Raw genomic sequence first — 18,295 nt, forward strand, 5'->3', positions numbered from 1 at the left:
CAGCTAAATGAATGCAATTGGTCATCTAATTTATGTTGGATAATTGTATCTTAACAATAAATTTGGATATGAAATTAAGAGATTTCATCTTTGGTCTGGCTATTTTTCAGACAAGAAGATAGATGCATTATCAAATGAATCTAAAACTGCTTTTTATTATGTTATCAAAATAATCCCAAATAATATGGCATCTATCTAAATAGATCCATTTCAAAAGATAAAGCACTGCCATAAAAAGCTTCTGCTGGTATTTTAATTAAAAGATCCACAAGGACAGTCTATAACACATCTTCTTTATTATTTTATACTAGCAATCTAAAATTCAATCTCCTATCTTAGATTTTATTCTTTTAAAGTTACATTATTTTTGTCTAATTATTTTCCTACATTATTTCTGTCAAGTCTCCCATCTCTTGGTACATTTCTTATGCCCAGCCTTCTCTGTAAGAGGTTTATAGCTCTGTTCAAAATACTTACCTATTCATTTCTGTGTTAATGTAACAATTCAGGCTCTTTATCCATATCTCTGAATGTATCTGGCATAACATTCTAATATTATCACCCAAAAGTGATTGTTACAGAGTGGGGGTCTCCAAAATTTTCCAGAGCCTGAGGGTTGGTGGATGGGGAAAAGGGAACAGCTTTTAAGATACATTTGCATGACTATGGCTAGTAGCTAGTGTCTCAGTTATGCAAATGGCTTTGGTTCTTCCAAGGCCCTAAGGAGATGGGAGGGGTTTTGACCATGGAATGCTGTGGAAAGCACACAGAGCCTGCGCAAGGTTCAGTGAATGGTCAGAACTGGTTACCATGCCCACTGCATCACAGGATGCAGTCAGGGATTTAAAAATAGGCGGCAACCTTTTTTAGAGAGGAAGAGAGGAGATCCACGGGGTTCCCAGGAAGGGTAGAGGAGATCTCCATGCAGCTTGGAAAGGAAAGAGAGAACTCCAGGCTGCTTTGAAAGGGAGAATACCATGTGGCTTTGAAAGGGCAAAGCACATGTTTTCCTGACTGTTATACGGAGGTTGATGACATTATACCCCAGATCCTGAAGGAGACAGCTGACAGATCAGCGATGGGGTAATTCTGGGCATGTTTTTGGCTTCTAGCCTTTTGGGGAGCAAGGGAAGTGCTGGGTCCCATGGGAGAACAGGGCTCTGAGCTGAAGTGCTCACTGCCTTCCCCAGGTTGGAATACTGTAAATAAAGACCTGTTTTCATCAACACTAGTTGTTGGGTTTTATACCAAGGCGCCACGTGAAAGAACCTCCTTTTGCTCTGTAACAGTTTTGGCGACCCTAGATGGGACTAATGGAACCTGTAGCCAGGTTCACTCTGTAACATGATGAGGTAATATAATGTCATGTATTTAACAAAAATCATATATTATATGCTTGAACATGCTTTGCAGTTAATATTCTTTCAACCTGGTACTACTATACTGGTCAAGATTCAGTTTATAAAATAATACTGATTAGATTTTGGTGACCTTACATTGGTCTTTCAATACCCACCTCTAAATATCAATATAGTTCATTTTAGTTGAATGTGCATTTATCAAGGGGTCATTATTTGCTAGCTCCTCTGTTAGGTGTTTTTTCTCAAGTAGGTCAAAATTTAGATAGGGAAATGTGTACACAAATGGACATTTGCAATAAAGTCTGTCACAGAGGTATGCATTATAGGTAGCCTAAGAACCATGAACAAAAACATTAAGTTGTCCAATGACATGATTAATGATAATTATGAACATTCTCTATAACTTAGAAATATACTGAAAGTGAATAACGGCAGAAAATGCTGGACAGATAGGCAAATGTACAATTTATGAAGGTCCTAGACTTTATCCTGTAGGTGATAAATATTAATTAAAGGGCTGTCAGTAATACTATAGACTAAATGTGTCTCCTTTAAATTCATATGTTAAAACCTAACTTTCAACATGTTGGTATTTGGATGTAGGGAATTTTGGAGATGATTAGGTCAGGAAGGCATGATCTTCATGAATGGGATTATTGCCCTTGTAAAAGATATTCCAGAGAGATCCCTTACCTCTTCCACCATGTAAGGACACAGCCATCTATTAATTAGGAAGCAGGGCTTCACCAGACACTAAATCTGCCAACACATTGATCTTGAATTTCTCAGCCTCCAGAACTGTGAGGAATAAATTCTGTTGTTGAGAAGCTATCCAGTCTATGGTATTTTGTTAGAGCAGCCTGAAGAGACTAAGACAAGTAGATACATTAGGTCATCAAATATGTATTTTTTGACATTTTTGATGTAGGAGCAATGGTTGGGTGGGCAGGGCAGGAGACAGCAAAGGGGAAAAAATAGGACAACGATATTTGAACAACAATAAAGTAAAATAATACATTTTTAAAAAATTACAGAAAAGTGAGACATACTTAGAAAGTAAAATGTTCTGTGATTGCTCTATTTAGACATAACCACTGCTTAATAGTTTAGCATTGAGATTCATCATTTCCCTATATACTTAATATATAATAAAAGCATTGAATCTTTGTGCATATATACTTCTGCAATCTGCTTTTGTTAATTAATATGTTACAAAGTATTATTGTAGACTATTCTGCATTCCTTTGTAACAGCTGCAGAGTATATTTCATTGTTTAAGCAGTTCTCTTTTAGTAAACATTCAGATTGTCCCAGTTTATTTATTCAAATGATACCCAGGCGCATAAGTCTCTCAAAATATCTGTTCTGTTGCACTTTTTTACTTCAGTGTACATTCCTGACATCTGAGTAAAAGGCAGTGCTGCCACACTGAATGATTCCAGAAGACACTGTTGTTACCGTAGTGTCCCTGAAATTGTGTAGTGCACAACCTTCAACTTCATAAACCACACCTTAAAAGCTATATTATACTAGCCATTGATATATGACATTGTTGTAAATGTTTTACATACAAAAACTCATTTATTCCTAACCCCATAAACTAGGCGTTTTACCTCCATTTTGCAAAGGTAAATTATGTGTGTGTATATATATGATCATATAAACTTTCAGTGAATGACATGTGAACTTGGGTAGATAAATACAGTAATGCAGTGCAATGTCAATTTTGGAAAATCAGGGACTACAAAATGGTCCTCAAAACCTAGAGTTAGAGCACTTCTATAAAGGCAAAAAAGTTAACACTGAGCCCTGCAAAATTTATTGTAAAGAAAAAAAAGAAAAGCCTTCTGATGAAATTCCCTTCTGTAACTGCCCTGACTTCACTGTATCAGAGAAGCGGAATGGAACTCTAGGGCCAACAGTGGAAGCTGTAAATCTGAGGCTTGTGTCATGGCATTAAATTATAGTGTCAGAGATAAAGATCTAAAGCCCATCAGTGGTATAAATAACTGAAAAGAGATTACAGTCTAAAACAGGCTGCATACATATTTAAAAAGTGCTGTGTATACAGCTAGGAAAAATATATGATGCTAAATCTAATAGTCCCATCTTGCTTCCTAACTCTTGAGCAGTAATTTAAAGCCCCAAGATTTTGAAAGAGCAGAAAAGGACTATGAATATCATGAACACATGTAAAGTTAAAATGCATTAATGACCACTATGGAACGATGTTATTTTTTATTCTGTAATTAAATGATATTTGTTAAATTAAATAAAAAAGATGGTCTAGTAGATCTTAAGTTTTAAGAATGAGGTTCTCATGGGTGTTTCTACCCTCTTCTCTTTTATTTGAGGGGTATGAGGTAGAATGGGGGAGACCCTTGAAGTTTATTTCAGGCTCAAATGGATTACATAAACACATCCATAGAAATTTTTTAAAAATCAACAGTACACAAGAGTAAATTAATCTTACTGATGGACTATTTGCCCAAAACATCACCATATTTTATTATGAAGAAAAAAATACAAGTTTTAATTAGCTGTTTTGGCATAAAAATGATAAAGGTGCCCTTTTCAATATTTTTTTTTAATTGTCAAAGTTTTGAAGTATTAATTACATCTTGCTTATTGATATTAATGAAAGATCTCTGAAAACATGTTTTTAAGAAAAACTGAGAGAAACCTGATCAGTAAAGAAGATTCATTTTAAAGTTTCTTGATTTCTTATGTAAAAGATGACATTTTTATCAGCAGTTAGATTGCATATGCTTTTAGTTGATGTTACAAGCTTCTAAATGCCACCTCTAAACATTCAAAAATTATTTTATTATTTTATCATAAATAAGTTTATTCCAGAGTACTTTGAGAAAACTTAAATTAGGTGGGAGGACTCTGAATCTTCCTAAAACATCATTTCCCTTTGTTAAAATTTGAAATGTCCTTGTGTTTATTAAACTATGCTATGGATCCTCACTGCATCATTGGAAGACTCTCACACAAATATGTAAACCTTATCAAAAAGCTAGAAGAAATTTAAATGTGGGCATATGCTGGATTTTACAAGTAGGGGAAAGTAGATAATTTATGTCAGGCCAGAGGATGTAGAATCCTATTCAGTTGAAATTCAGTGTAAATGGTTAAGAGGGGATAACATATTGAGAACCAAAATCATAACATGGGCATTTTCTTCCACTGTATCACACTTGCCTTCTCTATTGCTGGTTCTGCTTATCTTAATGCAATGGGCCATTTCTCAGTTTTTATCTAAAAATAGACCTCTATCGAATTAGCTAGGATCCTGGAAAGAAACAGATGTCACACTTAAAAAATTAATTGAAAAGGGTTTAAAGGTGGAACTGTTTGCAAAGATGTGGAGAGAAATAAGAAGTAAACTGGAGGTGGTTAGGTATCCAGGCACTAGTTATATTAGGCAGCCACTATCACCCCATTGGATGACCAAAAGGACAGTGAAAAAGAACAGAGTTTATACAGTCTGATAGCTGTCGCCATGGCAGTGAGCATCTGATAGGAACTGTGGTCCTAGGTAGCAGGAAAGAGCCACTCTCCTTGTGAAGTCATTGCTTTCTTAAGATCAATCAGCAAGGGAGTAGAAGTTGTAGATATCCTAATCTCTCTTTGCTTCCAACATCTGCTCTTCTGCCCTTGCCTCCCCAGAGCCAAACCAAAAAGCAGTCTTTAGATAGTGAAGGATTCGCAATGAGCTATCACCTCAGACCTGTTGGAATGGCTATCATCAAAAAGATCAGAGATAACAAGTGCTGGTGAGGACAAAGACACAGGGGTAAACTTGAGCTCTGTTGGTGAGAATGTGAATTGATGCAGCCACTATGGAAAACAGTAGCAATGTTCCCCAAAACATTAAAAACAGAATTACCATATGATCCAGCAACTCCACTTTCTGATATACAGCTGAAGAAAATGATAACACTATCACAAAGAGATATTTATACCACTATGTTCATTGCAACAATATTTACAAACACCAAGACATCTAAACATCTAAGTAATCTAACTATTCTTCAAGTGGTGAATTTATATATATATATATACAATTAGCCATAAAAAAGAAAGATTCTGCTATTTGTGGGCAAGATGTGTAGACCTTGAGGACCTTATTTAAGTGAAATAATTCAGACAGATAAAGACAAATACTGTCTGATTTTACTTATATGTAGAACCTAAAAAATAAAAACACTCATAGAGAAAAATCAGATTGTTAGTTGTCAGAAATAAGGAGGGGAGGTGGGGGAATTGGGTGAAAGTGATCAAAATGCACAAACTTGCAGTTTTATGATAAGTTCTGTGGACTTAATATATAGCATGATAACTATAATTAACAATACTATATTGTATGTTTGAAAGTTGCCAAGAGATTAAATCTTAAAAGTTCTCATCACAAGAAAATAATAATTTGTAACTATGTGAGATGATCGATGTTAACTAAATTTATTGATCATTTTACAATAATATAGTAGGTCCCCTCCCACCCCCAATTATCTGCAGTTTCACTTTTTTCAGTTTGAGTTGCCAATAGTCAATCATGGTATGACAATATTAAGTGGAAAATTCTGGAAATAATTGATGTTTTAAATTATAGGACATGTTGAGTATGATTAAATTTTGCACTGTCAAGCTCTGCCCTGCCCAGGACATGAATTATCCATTTGTCCAGTATACCCAGCATAGCCACAGACTACTATCTACATATATCAAATCATTAGGTTGTGGCATTAACTTATGCAATATTATAATTCAACATATCTCAATTCAATTGGGGAACAAAGAATGATGAAGAATGAATCTGGAGCAGCAGATCCATTTTGCCATTCATCCACTCTTGTTCTTTTAGATAGAAAAACAAATAAACAAACAAACCTGTATCTCCACCAAGTGGAAATAGAGAGTCCTGCCAGCCAATTATACTATTATTGCAATTTCCATTTTCAAAACTGGACATAATCTTTATGCTCTATGAAGGAAGCAGAAGAGAAAATTGTGTGTGAAGATGGAGTGGAAGTGGGAACTATAACCTGACTATGGTCTCTGCTTTTGTTGCTGTTTGCAAAAATTAGGCTGATAATCATAGATCCTTTTTCTTAGCCAGTAGAGACCTTTAACCTGATGGAATAATCATTATTTTCTCACACTCAAAATCCTTTGTGGTGTTCTCTTTATTGAATTACAGTTTTTCATGTACTATTAATTTTGGATCTGGGAGTACCGAGTTGTACACTACTGAGCCCATGGATCCCTGGCATGACTCTCATTCCTCCACTGTGAAACAGTCATAAGCTTTCCCTCAGATAATAGGATTCACTCCTCCTTTGGGGACTAGAACCTATAGAGTCACCAGTCCAAGATTTTCAGAACTGGAAGCAAAACTTTCTAAAGTGAGTCTTTAAAAAACATTATTAGATGTGCTGTTGAAATGTCTCTGGGTCTCAGTGGTTCTGGATAATATTCCAGTGCTGTCCCTGACTATCTGGGAGGGCACTGGCCAGTTGCACTGCATCTCTGGATCCCAACTTTTCCATCTATAAACCAGAATATGGTTTTGAAGATTCTATCTCTAACATGCTTTCGTTCTATGATTATAATACTAATTTTAATCAAAGACTTCTAAATGTATTAGGCCTAACAAGAGAAAAAGAAAGCATGAAGTAGTAATAATAATACAGCTAATAGTAACAGTGTTTATTTTGTGCATAGCACCATGCTAAATCCTTTGAATGTTATCCTAATCCTTCAAAAAAACCTTTTGAATAAGTATCATTTTATCATACTTCACTTATGTAAATCAGCCTAAGGTATTCAGTTAATAATTTAAATTTAGACAATGGAATCTAGTAATCAACCACAAAGAGTTTTAGAACTAAAATGAATTGCCTGCTCTAGGCCAGAGAGAATTGATGACTCAGCAGTCTTTGTGTCTATTAAGACATCCAAAATATTAGTACAAATAGAAGACTGCTCAACGACATTAACAGAATCAAATGAGAAATGCATTTGGCCCTTTTTTAACTCTTATTTTTCTACCTATTATAAAGCAAATTATAGGTGGAAGGAGGGGAAGATGGCCGCGGAGTAGGGACAGTGTTCTCAGCTCGCTCCTGTTAAGGAGAGACTCCAGGAACGAATGCGGAGAGGAGTGACTGAGTGAGTGTGGATCTCCGATAGCGTGAACAGGGAGGAGAGCGTGGGAGCAGCGTGGAGGGGGGTGGAGGGGTTTACCACACACTGCAGGCTGAGTCATTCCGAGACTCATGCGTCTGCAGTAACAAGCCGGAGAGCTCACTAGCCCAGAGCTCCTTGGAGGCTACCCCTGCTAGGGGCACACCGATAAGTGAATTCTTGTAGGGAGTTAGGGAGAGGATTTGGCTGATAAAGCCAGAGGAGGGAGAGAACAGTGAACAACCAGGACTGGGAGAAACTGTGTGATCTGAGTCTAGAGGGAAACCTCCTCAGCTGCAACCTCTGACTGAAAGCTCGGCACTCCGGGCGCACACAGCACTAGAGCTAGGGCCCTACAGAACAAAGGGACAGGTTTGGGGCAAGACCTGCCACACAGAAAAGCTGCTGCAGAACTCCGGACCGGGGGAGAACTGAGCAATCGTGCTAGAATCCCACAGAACAAAAGGCGAGTTTGGGGCTAGGAGAGAAATAGGACATGCAGGGTGTGTAAGTAGGGAAGAGAGAGGAGGTTCTGGAGTGGAGACGGTTTTAGGGTGGGGAGAAGGGCCTGCAGGGAAAGGCTGCTGCAGAGCTCCAGACTCGGGGAGAGCTCCTGGGTAGGAGAGCGCTGCGCTGACTGACCACAATAGAATCTTGCAGAACAAAGGGACGGTGCTGGGGCGGGAGGGAGATAGAACACGTGGGCCTATAGACAGGGAAGCCAGCGGACACTGTAGCTCGGAATAGAGACAGTTTGGGGGCAAGGAGAAAAGCCCACGCGGTAAAGCCGCTGCAAAGCTCCAGACTAGGGGAGAGGCCCTGGGCAGGAAAGGGCCACTGGGCCCGGCACTTTGACCGACTGTGCCAGAGTCCTGCAGAACAAAAGGGACGATCTTGAGACAGGGAGAGAGGTAGGGTCTGCAAGCATATAGACAGGGAAGAGAGCAGAAGCTGTAGCCTGGGAATAGAGACAGGACTGGAGGCAGGGCGGGGACTGCTGGCAGGCACAGGCTCGACCAACAGGGGGAAGGAGTAGCTGGACAAGCCTGAGGAGGGCTGAGGGCACCTCAGGAGGGGACAACTAAACGCAGCTCACAGCAGAGCGGTGGTAGGCCCACGAAAAAAAGACTAGCAATCCCAGAATCAAGCAGAACCCTCCCCCAGCCAGCCAACCAACCAGAAAAGATTTGAAACTCATGAAATTTTGAATAGGAGTGGACTCAGGAAGGAAGGAAGGAAAAAAAAAAAAAAAAAAACAAACCAAAAATACCCAGAGACTGTGCCTAAAAGTTGAATTGAGTTAAAATCCTCTCATTCTTTTATCTCTCACTCTCTCTCTAACTGCCCCTACCATCCTTTCTTATTCTCTCTCCTTTCTCCCCTCCTCTTCCCTCCCTTCTCTCCCCTTAGCATGTCTCCCCTGCATCCTATTCGCAGTTAATTTTTTAATTTTAAGTTCTCTCCCTTTCTCTCTCTCTCCTTTCTCTGTGCTAAGCACCTTCAATTTTATTAAGTTTCTTTCTTTATTTTGTCCCCCTTCAGTCTACATTCGTTTTTCTTTCATCCCTTGCCCTTATTTTCCTTCTCTCCCTATACATAATCTCTCTCTCTCCCTATTCCACTTTATATTCTAATCTTTTAATATTCAAAATATAATTCTAATCTATCCCCCTCTCCCTTCACCCTCCCATTCTTACCCCTTCTCTCTTTCCACCCCATTCCCCTCACTTCTTTCTCTCTCTCTTGTATTTCTCTCCTTCATCCTATCTTTAGTCAACTCTTCAATTTCAGCCTTTCCCTCCCTAATATCTCCTCTTCCTCCTGATTTCCTTCCCTCCTCTGTGTTCTTTCCCTCCCCCACCCTCTTGCTTTCCCATCTCCTATTCCTCTCTCTATATATTCACTCTTTCTCTTTATCTTGCAATTTTATATCATGTTTTAATCTCCCAATCTTTTTTTATAATATATAATTTTAAAAGAATTTTAATCCAGTCCCCCCTCTTCTACCTCCCCTTCTTCTTTTGTTCTATCTCCTACCCTTCTCTTCTCTACTTTCTCTCTCTCTTTCCTCTCTCCCTTCCTGTCTTGCTATTTTCTACTCTGTATTTTTATTATTGAAAAATTCTTTCTCAATTTGTTTCCTACCTTCTAACCTCCTCAGCCCTCTCTTTCAATTTCTGGCTGTCTGTCTGCCTGGATATATGTTGTGTCTATCCTCCCTCCCACGCTAATCATATAGCATATACCGATTATATAATCCTAATACTATACACTTCCACTTTCTCATTCCACACTGTAACCCTCTCCTCCTTTCCAAACATACAGTGTAAGTGTTAATTTCTGCCTTACATAACCTTGATCCCAATTGCTATTATTATTCTGTCAACTTCCAGTTCAAAAATTACCCTTCCTTCATTTAAAAAACTCCTGTTTCTCCTACGAAATAAGAGTCCCAATATCTCCACAAGTATATTAATACAGACTCATTTGCAGACTATAGTGAGATTGTAGTTGGGGGAGATATTGGAGGGTGTGGGTTTCTTGCCTGGGTTGTGTGATTACGTTTTAGCAGCACCTCCACAAAAGATCTCAAGACAAGGTGGGCAGAGTGACTCTCAATCAACTAACCAGAGAAAAAGATCCACCAAAGAGTAGCTGAAATACAACCAGACAGATTAAAGAAATAACATCAAGGACAACACAGACAGAGATCCAGGAGGGCGGAGGAGTAAGTGGAAGCTACACTAACCTCCTCCCAGGACCAGCCAGTGCTGACTCAGCCCCAGTACAGTAGACAGACCATTCCCCTCCAAGTGGCATCAGCCTATGGGGAAATAAGAGCCCTGCCTACAGGAATTAAGCTGCCACATCCACGGTCCTTAAGCCTGATGGCTAATCACAGATTGAATAGATTAACAACTAAAGAAGACAGACAAAGGCAGTAGATCACTGGAAGTCTCCAATAGGCTGCCTAGGGCCAGTCTGGTACATGATCTGACGCTACCAGAGGCAGATCCAGGAAGAGCAGATCATTCTAAGAAGCATGAACAAACAATAGGAATCACAAAAATGGGGAGGCAGAGAAACAACCCCCCATCAAAAGGAAAGGTAGAATCTCCAGAAAGACTGCTAAATGAAATAGAGGGGAGCAAAATATCAGATACGGAATTAAAAACATGGATTATGGAGAAGCTGAATGAGCTCAGTGGAAACTACAAAGAACTCCAGGGAAACTACAAGGAACTCCAGAAAAACTACAAGGAACTCACAGAGAATTACATGAGCATGAAAAAGGACATAGAAGCTATCAATAAGAGCAAGGAGGAAATGAAGAATACGATCTCTGAATTGAAGAACACAGTAGAAGCAATTAAAAGCAGGCTAGAGGAAGCGGAAGATCGGATCAGCGAGCTGGAGGACAACATACACAAAAACTCCCAGACAATGCAACAAAATGAAAAAAGACTGAACAAGACTGAAGAGGTTCTAAGACAGCTGCAGGACAACATGAAACGTGATAATATCCATATCATAGGAAGTCCAGAAGGAGAAGAAGAAGAGCAAGGGATAGAAAACCTCTTTGAAAAACTAATGACAGAAAACTTCCCTAACATGAGGAGAGAAAGAGTCACGCAAGTCCAGGAAGCACAGAGGGTCCCAATGAAGATGAACCTCAACAGGCCCACCTCAAGACACATCATAATTAAAATGCCAACATTCAAAGACAAAGAGAGAATACGAAAAGCAGCAAGAGAGAAACAACTAATAACATACAAGGGAGCTCCAATAAGGCTATCATCAGATTTCTCAGCAGAAACACTACAAGCCAGAAGGGAATAGCAAAAAATATTCCAAGCAATGAAAAACAAAGGCCTACAACCTGGAATAATATACCCAGCAAAGCTCTCATTCAAAATGGAGGGTGAAATAAGGAGCTTCCAAGACAAAAGAGGGCTAAAAGAATACATCTCCACCAAACCAACAATGCAAGAGATGCTAAAGGGTCTCCTCTAAGAAGATAAAGAAACAGAGACAGAGAAGAACACGAATACAAAGGGGAAAAATGACAATGAATAAGTACTTATCAGTAATAACCTTAAATGTAAACGGATTAAACGCTCCAATTAAAAGACATAGGGTAGCTGAATGGATTAGAAAGAATGACCCACATATATGCTGTCTACAAGAGACCCACCTTAGAACAAAAGATCTACACAGACTGAAAGTAAAGGGATGGAAAAAAGTATTTCAAGCAAATGGACATGAAAAAAAAGCTGGGGTAGCAATACTTATATCAAACAAAACAGATTTCACAGCAAAGTCCATAAAAAGAGACAAAGAAGGGCATTTCATAATACTTAAGGGAAAAATCCATCAAGAAGATATAACCCATATAAATATATATGCACCCAACTTAGGAGCACTCAAATATATAAGGAAAATTTTGAAAGACTCCAAGAAAGATATAGACAGCAACACACTCATAGTAGGGGAATTTAACACCCCATTGTCAACAATGGACAGATCTTCGAAGCAAAGAAACACCAAAGATATTGAGGCACTGAACAACACTCTAGATCAAGTGGACTTAGTCGATATATATAGAAGTTTTTACCCCAAAGAAGCAAAATATACATACTTCTCAAGTGCACATGGAACATTTTCAGAGATAGACCACATGGTAGGACACAAAACAAGCCTTAAAAAATTCAAGAAAACTGAAATTATATCATGCATTTTTTCAGATCACAATGGCTTAAAATTAGAAACCAACCTCAAGGAAGAAATTCAAAAACATTCAAACTCATGGAGAATGAATAACATGCTATTAAATAATAAATGGGTTAACAATGGCATAAAGGAAGAAATCAAAAAGTTTCTGGAAACTAATGATAATGAACACACAACAACCCAAAACCTATGGGATACAGCGAAAGCAGTCCTAAGAGGAAAGTTCATAGCAATACAGGCCTACCTAAAAAAGCTAGAAGAATCTCTAATAAAAAATTTATCCCTACAGCTGCAAGAACTAGAGGAAGAACAACAAGCAAAGTCCTGATTAAGTAGAAGGAAGGAAATCATCAAGATCAGAGCACAATTAAATGACATAGAGTCTAAACTAACAATTCAAAAGATCAACAAAAGTGGAGCTGGATCTTTGAAAAGATAAACAAAATTGACAAGCCTTTAACCAGGCTCATCAAGGAAAAAAGAGAGAGGACCCAAATAAATAAAATCAGAAACGAAAAAGGAGAAATCACAACTGATACAACAGAAATACAAAGCATTATAAGAAATTATTACGAACAACTGTATGGCAAGAAATTTGACAATCTAGAGGAAATGGACAAATTCCTGGAAACCTATAGTATTCCCAAACTGAATCAAGAAGAAGCAGAAAGTCTGAATAGACCAATAACAGCTAGTGAAATTGAAACAGTAATCAAAAAACTTCCGGCACAAAAAGCCCTGGACCGGATGGCTTCACAAGTGAATTCTACAAAACATTTAGGAAAGAACTAACTCCTATCCTCCTCAGACTATTCCAAACGATACAAGAAGAGGGAAGACTCCCAAACTCGTTCTATGAAGCCAGTATAACCCTAATCAAAAACCAGGTCAAGACACAACAAAGAAAGAAAACTACAGGCCAATATCGCTGATGAGCATAGATGCTAAAATCCTCAACAAAATATTGGCAAACCGGATCCAGCAACACATTAGAAAGATCATACACCGCGATCAAGTAGGATTCATCCAAGGGATGCAAGGATGGTTTAGTATTCGCAAATCAATAAACGTAATACAACACATAAACAAAATGAAAGACAAAAACCACATGATCATATCAATAGATGCAGAAAAAGCATTTGATAAAGTACAACACCCATTTATGATGAAAACTCTCAGCAAAATGGGAATAGAGGGAGCATACCTCAACATAATAAAGGCCATATATGAGAAACCTGAAGCCAACATCATACTCAATGGGCAAAAACTGAGAGCATTCCCCCTGAGATCAGGAACAAGACAAGGATGTCCGCTCTCTCCACTCCTATTCAACATAGTCTTGGAAGTTCTAGCCACAGCAATCAGACAGGAAAGAGAAATAAAAGGCATCCAAATTGGAAAAGAGGAAGTAAAACTGTCATTATTTGCAGATGACATGATAGTGTACATAGAAAACCCTATAGACTCCACAAAAAAACTACTCAACCTAATAAGTGAATTCAGCAAAATAGCAGGATACAGTCAATATTAAGAAATCGAAGGCATTTTTATACACCAACAATAAAAACTCAGAGACAGAAACTGAAAGAAAAATCCCATTTACCATAGCAACAAGAAAAATAAAATACCTGGGAATAAACTTAACAAATGAGGTAAAAGACCTGTACTCAGAAAACTACATAACACTGAAGAAAAAAATTAAAGAACATACAGATAAATTGAAGCATATACCATGCTCATGGATGGGAAGAATCAAGATCATTAAAATGGCCATACTACCCAAAGCAATTTATAGATTCAATGCAATCCCTGTTAAAAATACCAGCAACATATTTCACAGACCTAGAACAAATACTTCAAAAATTTATATGGAACCAAAAAAGAGCCTGAATAGCCACAGCAATTTTGAGAAAGAACACAGTAGGAGGAATCACAATACCTGATATCAAACTATACTACAAGGCCACGGTAATCAAAACAGTCTGGTACTGGCATATAAGCAGACATATAGATCAATGGAACAGAATAGAGAGCCCAGAAATAAACCCAGGTTCATATGGTCAACTAATATTTGACAAAGGGGGAACAAACATCAAATGGAGTGAAAAGAGCCTCTTCGACAAATGGTGTTGGGAAAACTGGACAGGCACATTCAAAAAAATGAAACTAGACCACCAGCTTACACCACACACCAGAATAAACTCAAGATGGAGCAAAGACTTAAATGTAAGCCATGACACCATAAAAGTCCTGGAGGAAAAAATAGGCAGGAAAATTTCAGATATCCCACGTAGCAACATTTTCACTGATATATCTCCTAAGGCAAGGAAAATAAAGGAAAGAATAAACAAGTGGGACTACATCAAACTAAAAAGTTTCTGCTCAGCTAAAGAAAACATCAGCAAGATGAAAAGGAAACCAACCATATGGGAAAATATATTTGCCAATGACATCTCAGACAAGCGATTGATCTCCAAAATATATAAAGAACTCATACGACTCAACACCAAGAAGACAGACAACCCAATTAAAAAATGGGCAAAGGACCTGAACAAACACTTCTCCAAAGAAGACATACAGAGGGCCCATAGACATATGAAAGTATGCTCAACATCACTAGCCATCAGAGAGATGCAAATAAAAACCACAATGAGATACCACCTCACACCAGTTAGAATGGCCATCATCAACAAATCAACAAACAACTTGTGCTGGAGAGGATGCAGAGAAATGGGATCCCTGGTGGGAATGCAGACTGGTGCAGCCACTATGGAAAACAGTTTGGGATTTCCTCAAAAAACTAAAAATGGAACTGCCTTTTGAACCAGCAATTACATTGCTAGGGTTATATCCGAAAAGTCCTGAAACACCAATTCAAGAGAACCTGTGCACTCCAATGTTCATAGCAGCACTATTTACAATAGCGAAGTGCTGGAAACAACCTAAATGCCCATCTGTAGATGAGTGGATCAAAAAACTGTGGTACATTTACACAATGGAGTTCTATGTAGCAGAAAGAAAGAAGGAACTTCTACCATTTGCAACAACATGGATGGAACTAGAGAGAATTATGCTTAGCGAAATTAGCCAGGCAATGAAAGAAAAATACCTTATGCTGTCACCTATTACAGGAAACTAATGAACAACACAAACAAATGAGCAAAATTGAACCAGAGCTATGTAAACAAGAAGTAGACTAACAGTAAGAAGGGGGGGAGGGGGGAGGGAGAGTAGGGGTAAGAAGGGAAACGGTCAAGTCAAAAAACATTTATAAACAACCCATGGACATGGGCAACTGAGTGGGTACTGAATGTGGGGGAAGGGAGGGACAGGGTGCAGGGAAGCAAGAGGGGGAAAAAAGTGAGACAAGTGTAATGGAAAAACAAACACAAATTTTTTTTTTAGTGGCGGAAAAATGAAAATATGAAGAATGGAAATGCTAGTTCAGTGAATATTAAGACTAAGATTTTCCTTCACGTTGTATATTTTTCTCCCTATTTGATCCCTCCAGAGTTTGGCATTCTAAACAAGTAAGTAATGACATAAGTTTCTTTGCATAGAACTAATAAGACCAGTTGTTAATAGAGGTTCCTTTTGTTTTTCTTTTTTTAGAAACTATTCAGTCTTCCCAATAAGACAGTCTTACAGATTTAGAGACCTGTTTGTCGGTTATGTTACATGAATTAACACGTGTTTTCTGTTTTCAAAGGACATAAGCCTATGATCGCATTACCTGAGTGATTGTCTGTACGCATAAGCCTCACTTAATCCTCTCTGCAGCGCTGCCTCCGAGACTCAACGGTTTGGCTGAACTAAATGGCTAGGTTAGTGAAGAATGGGGTGGTCTGTGGGCTTCACTTTAAAACTGGTTTCTCTTTTCTATCCTAATGGCTTGGACAGAAAGGGCCCAGAGGTCTGAGAGGGGGGAAACCTAAACTATTTCCCTCAGCCCAAACTAAGTATAATGGGCAAAAGGGTTTTGGACAGGTGAGATGTGCCTAGCACACCTTCCTCCAAAGAACCCCTTTTTTGCTTTTTTCTTTTTTTTCTCCTAATATGGAACATTGAAAAATTAATCCCTGCCTTTTGTCATCTAGTGGTTATGGATTGAATGATGTCTTTTAACCTTTTTCGCCAAATCTGTTGTCTCCAGAACACAACAAGGATGCCAGCCTGTTAAACCAAGCACGCCATTGACTGGAGACAGCCAACTGACCTGGAGTCTGCACGATCCTTCCCCATGTGGGAAGGCCACCCTCCCCTACACACCCCCACTCTAATTAGGGATTTCTGGACCCAAGGGTAGGTAGGACGACGACCATGTCCAGCTTGAAGCAGCTAGAAGAGCTTGAGGCCTTCGCCCATTGCCCTTTACAAGACTGCAAAGGGTCTTAATATCTGAGAGGGAAGGATAGTTATTTTTTACGAACCAGGGGTATGGACTTGGGGGGGGTATTGCTGAGGGAGGGAGATGCTGGGTGGAGGTGAGTAAAGGGTAGAAAATTGGAACTATTGTAACAATATAATCAATAAAATACATTTGAAAAAATAAAAAAAATAAAACAAATTATATAGGCTAGGAAATTTAATTGTAGTGTATCTCATATCTCAAACAGCAGTTTAATAGAATGGTAATCATTATTAACTCCATTTGATAAACAAATAGCTGAGACTTATAGAAGGTTAATAACTTGCCCTAGTTCCTACATTTAATAAATGCTGGGTTCAGAGCTTCTCCTGAAGTCTGAATTAACCTCAAAGCCTGTATTCATCAGTGTTGGACTTTTCTCCATTCTGGGACAATATCTCCAATTGTTCTGTCACTGGAGGAAGGTAAGCTATGCTTCTGTAAATTCAGGGCTTACTTTTAAGCAGGGTTAGAGTGACTTCTGGATTTATAATATCAGACCCTATCCTTACCCACATCTAGGTGTAAGTATTCCACATAGTCATAGTGGTGATTAGACCACTACCTCTAAAATATCCCCAAATGTCTTTATTCTTCAGTTATCTAAAAATATGGCAATCCAAATTGGAAGTTGAATAAATGTTCATTAAATGCCCTTGCCCACAGAAATATCCCCATGCTTTTGAAGTATACATAGGTACTGTCTCTCCAGTAGAATGCCATTTACCAGTTTTGTAAATTTTGGTATAATAGCTTAATAGTTACATGCAAGATCTGGGACTATAGTCTTGGCCATTCACTGATTACATGATTAGTTAAGGTACTTAAGCTCTCTGAACCACATTTTCTTCTCTTCATCTGTAAGATGTGAGTAATGCCTGTACCTATCTGACAGCATATTTTAATATCAAATTCATACACTTACATAATTTTCTTAGCACAGTTCCTAGCATGTAATAGATGCTATACAAGTGATTACTCTTCCTAAGGGTAAGTGGTTTGTCTTGCCTTCAGAGACCAATTTCTTCTTTTCTTGGCAAGGTTAACATGTATGACCTCATTTAATCAAAGTCCTATGCAGTATCTCATTTTTTATATGTGGAAACTGAGGCACAAAGAGACTAAATAACTTTCTCAAGTTCACAATTCTAAATGTTAATGTTTAAGAAGACACCAAATCTCCTGACAATTGGTTGAGTGTCATACCATGACCCCCAATTTATAAAATTATCAGAAATTCTATGCAGATGAAACTTCAGAGTGCAAACACAGTTAATATTTTACTCAGAAAACATCTTGTAGATTGACCAAATCATCAGACTCACAGATCACAAATATTTCTCAGCCTTCAGCATGTAAGGGGAAATTCATATAATGTGCAATCCACATATCTTTGTTTCCTAGTTAAGATATCTAACCCATTTCCTATCCGCAAACTTTTCGAAGTGGTAATACTGCAGAGTAGACTTCCAAATGAATTTTCAGATATAATTACTTGCAAAAAGCAGATAAGACACTTTTCACTTTCCTGCCTGACTTACAAATAGAAGCTTCAGTTCAACTCATACATCAAAGATGTAATTTAACCTTTCAAATATTATCT

Source organism: Furipterus horrens, unplaced genomic scaffold, assembly GCF_987537825.1.
Source record: "Furipterus horrens unplaced genomic scaffold, mFurHor1.1.pri manual_scaffold_2, whole genome shotgun sequence".
In the NCBI taxonomy this organism is placed as follows: Eukaryota; Metazoa; Chordata; class Mammalia; order Chiroptera; family Furipteridae; genus Furipterus; species Furipterus horrens.